General features: G+C 43.6%; 1 long non-coding RNA gene across 1 annotated transcript; it reads right to left on the bottom strand.

Annotated features, from left to right (window-relative positions):
• Window positions 1–2,432: 2,432 nt before the first annotated feature.
• Window positions 2,433–4,235, bottom strand: LOC120372923. Its single transcript, XR_005585272.1, has 2 exons — window positions 3,943–4,235; window positions 2,433–2,542 (listed from the first exon to the last, which is right to left on the bottom strand). It is a non-coding gene; the product is annotated as an uncharacterized LOC120372923 (long non-coding RNA).
• Between the last annotated feature and the right edge of the window lie 7,153 nt (window positions 4,236–11,388).

The raw sequence follows: 11,388 nt of genomic DNA, 5'->3' as shown, positions 1-11,388 counted from the left end.
TCTCCAGCACTCAGGACCCTGAGCTACCACCATCACCTGGGAATCCCGACCAGTTCAAGCCTCATGGAGTGGGTGAGATCCATCTCTCTCTCTCTGTTTTCTTTCCTACCTCAGGTATTAACCTTTAAAATGTAACTTATGTATGTTTAGCCCTCCTTGTGTGGTTATCACTATGATTCAATAAATAGCTTTTATGGTTCAGCTGGTTGCTTCTCTTTCTCTCTCTCTCTCTGAATTTTACTCTTTTGTGTTTTAGCTTCCCCCATTTACTCTGCAGCGATGCTTCTTGTACCTAAGCTAAAGATCCCTGTAGTTCCCCAAAATACTGTGGGGTTTGCTCATCAGGTGGGTTACTACCAGTACAATTGTAATGTGAATGTGTGATAGGGATGTGTTAAACTTGGGGAACATAGGTGCGGGGGGGGGGGCAGCTGAAAGTGCTGCTCAACCCAGCCTATTGAGACCAGGAGCACATAAGGGTACCAGCTTGAAAGTGCTGCTTAACCCAGCCCATTTAGTACAGGAACACATGAGGGGATCAGATGGAGAGTGCTGATTGACCTGGTCCTCTCAGACTTGCTCTGCTAGTGTGTGTGTGCACATGTTCATCTAGTTCTAGGGCTGGAGGAACCCAGCCCTGGGGAACCTAGGTCCTGCAGGAGAGCTCCATTGGGAGGGGACTTGCAGAAGGAAGGAGTAGAGCTCCATATGAACACACAAGTGACTTTCACAGCACGTTAATAGAATTACAGAACCTCCTCCCCAAGAAGAGTAACCCTGATAAATGAGCCTACCCCCAAAGTAACGGGCACATCTGGGAACAGCATGCAAAAAGCCCTTTTCCTTCCTCAGGAAAGTTGGATCCCAGGCATGTTGGTTAATACTGCTGGGAGATTGCTTTAGGTGAAAAACTGCTGTAATAATTGATTTTAGACTCTAAGAAGTATGTTATGATTTTCATTTTATATGTAAGCAGTTCTGTTTCCATGATCTTGACTCGGTACCTCTTAAATTTTAATCTTTGATAGTGAATTTAGGATTATTCCACTATACATATGTCTCAGTGCTGTGAGGTTATAAAGAGCTGATCCTGAGCTGTACCAATCAAGCTGTTTAGATTCTGTTCCCTGGTAATTTCTGTGAGTGGCCTGTGACAGTAACCTGATGCTACTGGGGGACACTTTCAGAGGGGCTTGGGGGCTGCGGTGCAAGGCGGAGCAAGGGCTGGCAGAGCCCTGTGGAGATTGGTAGGCTGGCTAACAGACCGGTGGTGTTATGCTTGACTAGATATCAGCTCCCTGAGAAAATCTTCCTCTCGCCGGATGGGTAACAAAGTGACTCAGAGCCTGGGCACCCCAAGAAAGCTGCACACATACCCCTGTAACCTGCTTTCCCTCCTCCAGGGGCCTCTTTATCTTAGCCAACCCTCAAATATGTTCAAACCATGTTCAAATATGTTACGGACTGTTATAAAGAGGACCCCGATCAACTGTTCTCCAGGTGCACTGGACGTAGGAGAAGTAGGAATCAGCTTAATCTGCAGCAAGGGAGATTTAGGTTAGATATTAGGAAAAACTTTCTCACTATAAAGATAGTTAAATTCTGGAATAGGCTTCAAAGGGAGTTTGTGGAATCCCCATGATTGGAGGTTTTCAAGAACCCATTGGACAAAGAGCTGTCAGGGACAGTCTAAGTATAGTGCTGGATGGAATTATATTTCTAGGACCCTCCCAGCCCTTCATTTCTAGGATTCTCTGAACTGTGGAGTTTAACTGGTGAGCCCCTCAGTGAACTGCCCCATCAGCCTTCACCTACCTCTAGTCCAATGTGAATTATTAACAAAATGAGCTGGTCCCTGAGAAGCCACAAGACCAGTGAGCACAGCAGGACATACCCTGTCAGAGATACCCAATGACAGTCGTTCCCTTGTAGTGCAGGGGGGGAAGCTAGGGAATCCAATGGTTCCTCTCGGCTAAAGTCTTGCAGTACACAAACAGGGACTTGGTTTAGGAAAGCAGAGATGCCTTCCCTCACACGCTATTACAGGCACCTATCCTAAGTCTGTAAGTAAACAGACGCAGTTCACAGATAGCCTTCTGACCCACAAATAGGCTAGACAGGAGGGAGGATAACTCACCAGAACACAGTCCATCCCACTTACAACCCAGAATTCATCAGCAACACTGAATTCCCAGAAAAACAAAGATGAGAATATGATTAAGAACCAGACCCCCGGCCACTGACTACAGGGATTAGATCTAGCTTTGTGGGGACTGCGGAAGAGTGGTTAGAGACCCTAGAGAGGCGCTGAGCTGAGGTCTTCGTCCAGCTCCATGGAGAAAGGGCAAGGGAGGAAGCCCCCACATCATGGTTACAGTGGACATTGAAGAAGCCCCAATTTCTCTGAAAGACGAAATCAGGCCTCTGAGCAATTGAAACAGATACTTCAAACAGTTTAATAGGAAATGTGTGCACAGTATATACAAAATCCAGAGCTGGGTTATTTACATATGATCTTGTTTGTGAGATACATGGCCAGCACCTGAAAAAGAAATGTGAAGAGTCATCAGTATTTGTCCAGTGCCCCTTAATACACATAAACAGAATGCAGAATACCAGGGAATAACAATATGAGAACATGGACTGGGAATAAGCTGCTGGATACCGTATAGAAAACAATCACCAAAACAGGAAACACTACAAGATTAGGGAAACCCATATTACTTAATATAGTCACTTTTGAATTAGAATGTGTCAATTCAACAGGGGTCTCTATTGATTTCCTTCCAATATTCAACTGTTACAGGAACATTGTCTCCCCATTGAGAACTATAAGCAATAACATCCCAGACTCCCTCTGCCTTTCGCCCTCCTCTGCTAACTGCTGCCTGGTGAATCCTCACAGGCCCTGAACACAGGGGGACAGTAAACTGAAGAATGAGGTGGTGATGGAGACTAGAAACCTGACCATTCAATGACCTTTTGATATGAGGTGAAGGATCATAGTAGCTAACTTTGGAGGATGAGTTATATCTGCTGAGCGCCTTCTCTGAAGGGCAGAGCATCCTTATCTCCCAATAACATCAGTGGGAGTTTGAGAACACTCAGCAACTCATAGGCTTGGGCAAGACAAATACAAAGGCCTTGGACGACTAAAGTTAAGCACTAAAATCTGCAGGTAGAAGCCTAAATACCCATTATAGCCACCTGCAGAGGTGCTGATTAGGGCATTTAAATCTCTATCAGCTTTGTGGTGTTTCAAATAGATATTTGAAAAACAAGGGGACTGATGTTTAAAGGCATATTTGGCTTTTGGTTGACAGACACCTTTACGCCAGGTGAGTGGGTTTTCCAAACCCGGATACCTGAACTCAGACTCCTAACAACCATGGGTAGGTGCATCAATAGGGGTGGGGTTAGTTGTAAAGTCACCTTTTTGCTGCCCTATGTTGCAGTGGAGCAGGGCAAAGTACCCATAAAGCTGCCCTAAGAGGCAGCTAGGAATTCTCCAGCATGTGCAAATCCCTAACACCCAGAGAACCAGCATATAGAGTGTACAGCCAGTGTAGCTGGCTGTATGTCACCAACTCCTAGCTTCCCACCCAAGTATATGGGGTGTGAGCTGGGAACAGAAGATGGCACACACAGTGTGCGTTGTGCTACCACTATCTCCAGTGCAGCAATGGCTGTTACAAGACAGCGTAATTTAGAACAACCCAGAGCCTAGAGCTCAGCTGTATTTGAGGATCTGGCCCAGTCCTTGGCTGTTACTATAGTAATGACCCCTGAGCAAGCAGTATAATGTACATGCTTCTCACTGAGCTTGTCCAGAGGCTGCATGTCCATCAGAATGACTAGATGTCCTGATGTGTAATAAAAACGCTTTGAGTAATAAAAATCAACCCAGGCTATTTTACAGGTCCTGATCCTTCTCTCACTTACAGCATCTGAGCAGTAGGACAACGGTGAATACTGCCCAGTATTATAGTTGCCTCTGTCTTGTTCCAGTTTTGGGTAGCGGGAGCGAGGAGTATAAAGGCCCTACTGTCAATCAAAACTTAACCCCACCCCTTGACCCAATAAGCCCTGCCTGCTGGTCATCAGAAGCCCCACCCCATGGGGGTTTTACTTCTGGGGTCAAGGCGGACACGTGACCGGAAGCAAGGTGTGTCATATGACCCCTCTAAGAACTCCTTCCACTATACCAATCAGGATAGGTTTTGCCCCGATAGGAACGCCCCGAGAGAAGATTTAACCAATCAGGGGGAGTTCTGGGGTTTGTGTGACCCCTCTAAGAACTCCTCCCACTGCCCTCTACCAATCAGGAGGGGCTTCAGCCACTAGAGAGCACCCTGAGAGGAGATTAGACCAATTGGGGGGAATTCTGGGGCTGGGTGACCATCCAGAAGTGGTTCGTGTGACCCCTCTAGGAACTCATCCCACCACCCTCTACCAGTCGCGATGGGTTTCGGCTGCAGAGGACTGCCCCGAAAGGAGATTTGACCAAAACAGAGCAGGTTCTGGGATGGGGTGACCACCCAGAAGAGGGTTGTGTGACCCCTCTAAGAACTCCTCCCAATGCCCTCTGCCAATCAGAGTGCATCACCATCACCCCACAAGTCCCAGAGCTGGACAGAGAAGGCGATCTCTTACCAAGAAGACATGTTTCAGAAATTGTGGAAAGGCTGAGAGGAAACGTGGACTCCTTTACCACCCCCCTAAGAGCTTCAGACTTTATTTTAGCCCTGCGGACCTTTGGACTTGTATGGAGAAAGTGCTACAGCAGCAACAGTTCGAAAGAGGATGAGGGAACAGACGAGGGGATTCCTTTGGCCCAGCCATTGATGGATATGCCAGAACCTGAACCCAAAGCCCAACCATTCATGCGACACACCAATGAGCATGGTGGCCTCTCATCCACCACCCTGGAGGAGGAAGGCGATCATTGCTTGGGGGAGTTACCAGCGGACAAGCTGAATGGAAAAGACGTCGCTCAGGTAAATGAATGATTAAGAAGCGACAGTTGATGATGAGGTGTAATGAGGTTAGGAACCTGGGGTTGTGTAAATCTAAATAACAAGCAGTGAGAACTTACACTTGTTTCTTGTCTGAGACAGCTTGATGATGTCTTTGTAGAGGACCCAGAGGCCCTGGACAACGTTGCATCAAGCAGCAAAGATGAACCGGGCCCGCCTTGTTTTTGCTGAACGCCGCTAAAAATTGTTGAAGAGGACTTCGAGGATGGAGGTTATAAGGAGTTTAGGAGAAGGTTTGGCATGGAACTCGCTGAGCCAGTGCCACATTGTGAGCGTAAAAATTTATGTGGACTATTGTATACATTGCTATTCATGCTGTTCTTAATAACTGTCTTAGGGAAAAGCTTTTTGAAGATTGTGAGGGCTATGTCATAGATGCCCCAGCCCAACAGCACCATGACTGTGTGATTTGGACTTCAACTTTATATGTAAATTTGTAAATTTAAATATGTAAATTAAAAACATCTATTGAAAAGGGCTTTGTGATTATATGCATTTGTTAGAAGGTCTCTGGCCCTTAAGTGAGCTAAAAGTTTTAATGGAGCCTCTTGGTTTGTTTTCAAGAAGCTGTATGTCTTTTAAATAAAAAAAAATGGTTTGTGAGAATCTAACTTTTGTGTTTTTGTGTAAAAAAAGACCCATTTACAGCAAAAAGCTGAAATGTATGTTGTGGGAGGAGAAAAATCCTAAAAATGTGTTTACAGTGTAACCATTCTGCCCATCAGAGTTGGCAGCAACAAGAGCTGCGTTCAGTTGCTAGGAACTCCATTCCAATAACACAATGCAAAACTAGCTCAAGCCCTCAGCCAGTGGGGCACTGAGGCTCCCCTATTACAAGCTAAAATCACCACTTACTGTGTTAAGTAGTAGGGAGGACTCAGTGCTGGTTCACCATTAGCCCAAAGTGAATTCAGCTTTGCAGTCTGTAATCAGACTCTTCATGGAATCAAAATTAGCACTAACATTTCAAAGTGGAGACAGGAAGAAGAGATGGAATTAGTGTCTGGGGCCCACCAGGTACAAATACCTATCCCCAGCCTCTCTCAATTTGCTGAGTTTTGGAACCCATGTCCCTTGCCTAGCGAGTGCTACTTAGTTGATGGTGAGTCCCTCCGTCATAAAAGGCCAAGTACAGTTCCACTGTCCTTGATTCACATAATCAGGATAACAACACTTTATTCTTCCTGCCTCAATAACAGAGAAACTGGGGATCCCACAGCAGCCAAAGTGACCATTTGGGCTACTGTGGGCTCATGCTAGGCGGGGTGGGTGTGCCTGTGCAAATGAGATCAACCCCTGATGTTCTTTTCCACAACTCACAACCAAACTCTGCTTACAACAGTAAAACAAACAGGGATGGTTTAGACATGTGTTTGAGTACAATAGAGTTGACTCATCCTGTTGACCTGAATGGTTTTAACTACACCCCCACTGAATAGTGAAGGTAACTGTGATTACTTATCATTGTTGCCATAGGGATAAATTTGATTGGTGTGCACCCATAGTAAGGGAGGTGGGTGGGTGAGTTTTGATTAATATGAAATGAAATAAAACCTCAGGAATTTGCAGATGCTATTGGACAGTTTAAATATGACCCGGGAGTTGGTTGGATGCTATGGGTCAATTCAAAGCCATTAAAAGTTTAAATTAATATATTTACAACAAACAAACCAACCCCCCCCCCAAGGGTCTAAACCAAAACTGAAATGTTTCAAGGGGTCACAAACCTTCACCATGCTTTAGAACAAGCATTTGTTCCAAAGATAATCAAACATTTAAAAGCTCTGGGGGGCTTATTATGGTTGTGATACAACCATTTTATTTCAACCCCTACCCCAAACTTTATGCATGAAAGAAACATGTTTTAAAAAACAAGCCCCAAAGAGATGTATTGATATCTGCAAAAGGTCCCCACTTGGGAATGGGGGGACAGTTACATTAAGGATTGGGGATTTACTGTTTAATACTGTAAGAAGGCCCAACAGAAAAATGTATTTTAACTAAAAGAAAAAATGTAGCCAAAAGCAGCTCAGTTGTGCAGACAGCTTAATTCCCCCACCCCAGCTCACAAAAGGGAATGTTAGGAAGGGGCCTAAAGTCCTTAAGTCTCTAGTATTTCAGAGCTGTAGTGATCAAATCAACCTGCTAGCTACTATTTTGAAGTCCTTTTGAAACAAAGGGTTAGGATGGTATGAAACCTCAGGTATTTTGGAGACTTTTTTTTTTTTTTTTTTTCAACAGAAACTCTTGAATGGCTGCTGGACTGCAAGAGGAGGTATGCTTCCTGTTTTAAACTCTGAAAATATATATTGTATAATATCACTCGTTGGCCATGCTGTCTTAGTAAATAATGGTGCCTATGTTTATTGCAGTGTGAACTGTTTAGCATGGAACTAGTAACTTTAAATTGCATTTCATCACCAGGCCAAGGTAAAAACCATTTTAACTGTACTTTAGCTTAATAACTTCAGGTACTACACAGGTTGTATAGGGATGTGGGGCTAATACTAACAGTTTTTGCTTGTTCTTTAATCCAAAGGCCCAAACACACATTGAGGGGGACAGAACAAGCATGTGCCTGCAACACTTTATCCTGTAGTAGAAGGTAACTTTCTGAAATTGGCTTTTAAATGTGTGTGGGTTTTAAACTCTCTCTCTCTCTGTAAAACACAGGTGGGATTTTTTTTTTAAGTATATGGCTGCAAACTGATGGTAATGGTGTGTTTCAAACTAACGGTGGTGTTTTTAAGTGTGCAAAATGTGTTTTAAACTGGATTTTAAAAGTTGATTTTAAAAGCAGTTTGGTTTTTATTTTGCAAAATGAGGTGTATTTTAAAAAGTTTGGGGGTTTGTTGTTTGTTGTTTTAAAATGGTAGAAACAAACTCGAAACTCCTGTTTGTTATACAGCCTGAAATGGATTATTTTGTTTTAAAGCTATGACTTTTTAAGTAGAAAAATATCCTAATGAATATTTTATTTTTAAGTTTACAAGACAGTTTCATGTGATTTATAATAATAATAAAATAATAATAATAATATCGTCTGCTCCACAAACCTACCCAATACCAGCAGTGTGAGAGACCCTGACGAACTCTTTCAGTACCTGTTTTCCCCCAACTATAAAGGTTTCATCCTGCAAGTTTATCGACGATGAAACAGCATGAGTGTCTTGGAAGGACCCAAAAGACCAGTACTCTGTCTCTGGAAATACCAGTGTTTTCATAGCCTGTTTCACCACTGCTTATGCCCGCATAGAACTATACAACCTGCTAGACAGGTTGCAAGAGCAGTGCCTGTACCATGACACTGACTTGGTGATATGTGTGAAAAGGGAGGGTGACTGGAATCCTCCTCTGAGGGTTTATTTAGGAAAGATCCTGCCAGATCAACACATCACTGAGTTTGTGCCGGCAGGCCTGAAAACATACGGGTAAAAAGCTGTCGGGAAGAAAGGCCTGCATGAAAGTCAAAAGGTATTACCCTGAACGTAGCAAATTGTGAAAAGATCAACTTGGACAGTTTGAAAGATCTAGTTCTGGACTATTGCACGGGCCTGTGAGAAAACACCTCCAAAAAGATAGAGATTCAGCAGCCCTCTATCATAAGGAACAAAAATCAGTGGCAAATAAAGTTAAAAATCCTTAAGAAAACACAGAAAGTCATTTCCACCAAGAAGGTCCTAGGAGAAGGGTTTAAAACCCTGCCCTATGGCTTTAAAAATGGCAGAGTTGGAAACACCCGTTTTCTGCAATTCTTGCAGGGCCTAGCAACTGTAGGAAAAGTTACTTTATAAAAAATGTGTTGGATAATGCCAAACAAACATTGTCCTTTATGCCTGAGAGTATTGGATAACATGGCTATAAAAATCATTGCAAGATACACGTCTGGGCTTGTTGAAACATGTTTTAAGCAAGGCTAGATATGCCCAACAAGTTTTTACAAAATTCATCACCATCCGGTCGTTTTGCACTAAGTCGTTAGAATACAATTTTAAAATCCAGTCAAAAGATAAACCCTTGCTACGATGATGTAAGAAAAACATGCAGTGATAGCTGCAGGCGACAGAGTGGGGGTCTTGTAATTGTCTATTGTGAAACACATTATCTGTGGCATTTTTGTTTAAAAATTTCATAATGCTTTTAGGAAACAACATGCTATTCGGGGGTGGGGGGTGTATGTATGAGTCAAAAAACTCTCCAAGGTTACACTTCACCAGATACAAGGTGAGCCAATGTTCACCAGGTTGGTTATGTGGATGCATGTTGACCACCAAACCTAAGGGTCTCTGAGACAGCTTGCTGCCAGGGAGCCAATCATAAGGGAATTCTTTTTTGTGTAAGGGGTCATTGATGAGACACGTGAGAGCTGCACGGTGTCCATGTTCACATATAGTCAAGCAGAACATTTCTCCTCTGATTTATCACTATGATGTTGTCAAAAACCCCCCATACACGATCATATTGACGGTGATGGTTAGAGCCATCCCAAAACGTATTTCTGCTCTCAGGTTCCCAGTTTTAAACAGGGAACAGTGATTGGGGCATTCCTGGTTGGGAGACAGGTCAAAGGCAAACAAGGTATAACCCCGTGCAAACTCCTCATGGTTGATTAACAGAGAATGATCTTTTACGTGTTTACCAGCTGTCTGTACCAGATTCATGTATTCTCTCACGCAGTGTTCTGCCTCGGAGTCTGGTTGCAGAGGCTTGGTTACGGAATATTCCACCTATGCCAGCCTCGTACATCCAGGAAGGGCATATCCCACCTGGGCTTTGTAATAGTTCCTGTAGATGGTGGGGTCGCTGTAATTTTTTAGGATCGCCATAATGTTTTGCTTTTTAGAAACCTCGCTCTCTCTGGGGACACAGGTGCACCTTGATGATCACCTTGCCAAAGCAAAACAAGACGTGTCTGTTGTGATCTGTCTTTATTTCAATGGTAATGGTATCGATGTGGTGTTTTCTGACAGGAACGTAATGAGGTTTATCGTAGGTGATGGCGACAAACTCGTTGTTCCTTCCTCGGACAGGGACACAACGTAACAGGGGAACAGAAAAGTCCCTCACAAACTCGTGTTCTACAATATCTGTGAACAGACGCAAGAAATTAAAAGCCCTGTGATGTCTGCTGAGAAGGGGAATTTTTGGACGCTGTGCTTGGGGCCCAAACCTAGAATGTTAGCTAGCTCCCCGCTGATAGAAAACATAAGTAAAATCGGCGGATTTAAGACTAACTTTTCTACCCCCAGGGTCGTAGTTCATGACCACCTCAGGCGGTGTGGGATGACGAGCCACAGTACTGTTCATATGATCCAATAATTCGGGTGTGGACGAGTAATAACCTCATTGTAGGATAAACTCCATGCCACACCTGCAAAGGTGATTTCAAAAGGGGTGTCTTCGTTGATAGTGTTCCAGCTGTGCGGGTATTGTATTTCCACTAACCTACCTCCCAGGCTCTCCGGAGATCCCAGGGCTTAATTAGCCATATTGTAAAGTTCAAGCTGGTGTTCTGAGGAAAAACTGCAGAGCTGGCATTTCTGGGCAATGTAATGTAGAACCCGCTGTCGCTCATTTTTCTCTCTCTCTCTGTCTTTGCAGGAGGAATCTTTTTGTTTGTTTGTTTTGTTTGTGTCTAAATGTCACAGAGTTGAGAAGCGTCCACCCAGCTGTTAAACTTATCGCCCCCCCCAAACCATTTCACCAGTAGCTGCTTTTTTCTCCCTTTTCCTTCATCCTCAAACTTTTTCCATCCTGTAAATCCTGTCTTGTTTGGGGTTTACTTTTTGTAATTCTTCAGGGTAAAAAGATCCAGTAACTGTCTCACCCTTGTAATCTTTTAATCAGTATATAGGTCTCTGGCTCCTGGTTAAGGCTTCATCCACTATAAATAGCTCATCAGTAAACGTCTGTTCATAACCTTTTTCAAAGGCTCCTTTGATTTTAGATAGTCTCACGTGGTCGCCTTTTCTAAAAGGGGCAACAACTGGTTTTATTTTAAAGCCATCTCTATAAACTGTTTTCCATATCTTCAGAGAATGTGAAGGATTAACATCAGCAGGTCTGGTACGTATAGTTCTGTGAAAGCTCCAGTTGTCACTCTTTATAAAGTCAGATAACACGTCTCAAAGCCTCTGTTGTGTTTGGAGAACCGGTGCACATCTACCAGATCTGCCTGCCATTGCGCGTCCACATCTGAAACAATGGTCTTGTTTCTTTTAAAATGTATTTGAGCCAGTTTGTGTAAAGTGTAAGCATCTGATCTGAAAGCCAAGCTGTTACCTGTCTTCTGTTTAAAGTTTTACTGTGCTTTTTGGCCACTCGAAAAAGAGGATTCCCCCACCAAAGCTCC

The sequence above is a fragment of the Mauremys reevesii genome, linkage group 10 (genome assembly GCF_016161935.1).
Source record: "Mauremys reevesii isolate NIE-2019 linkage group 10, ASM1616193v1, whole genome shotgun sequence".
NCBI lineage: Eukaryota > Metazoa > Chordata > Testudines > Geoemydidae > Mauremys > Mauremys reevesii.
Note: the sequence above shows the minus strand (reverse complement) of the source record. Positions and strands in the feature narration are given on the sequence as shown.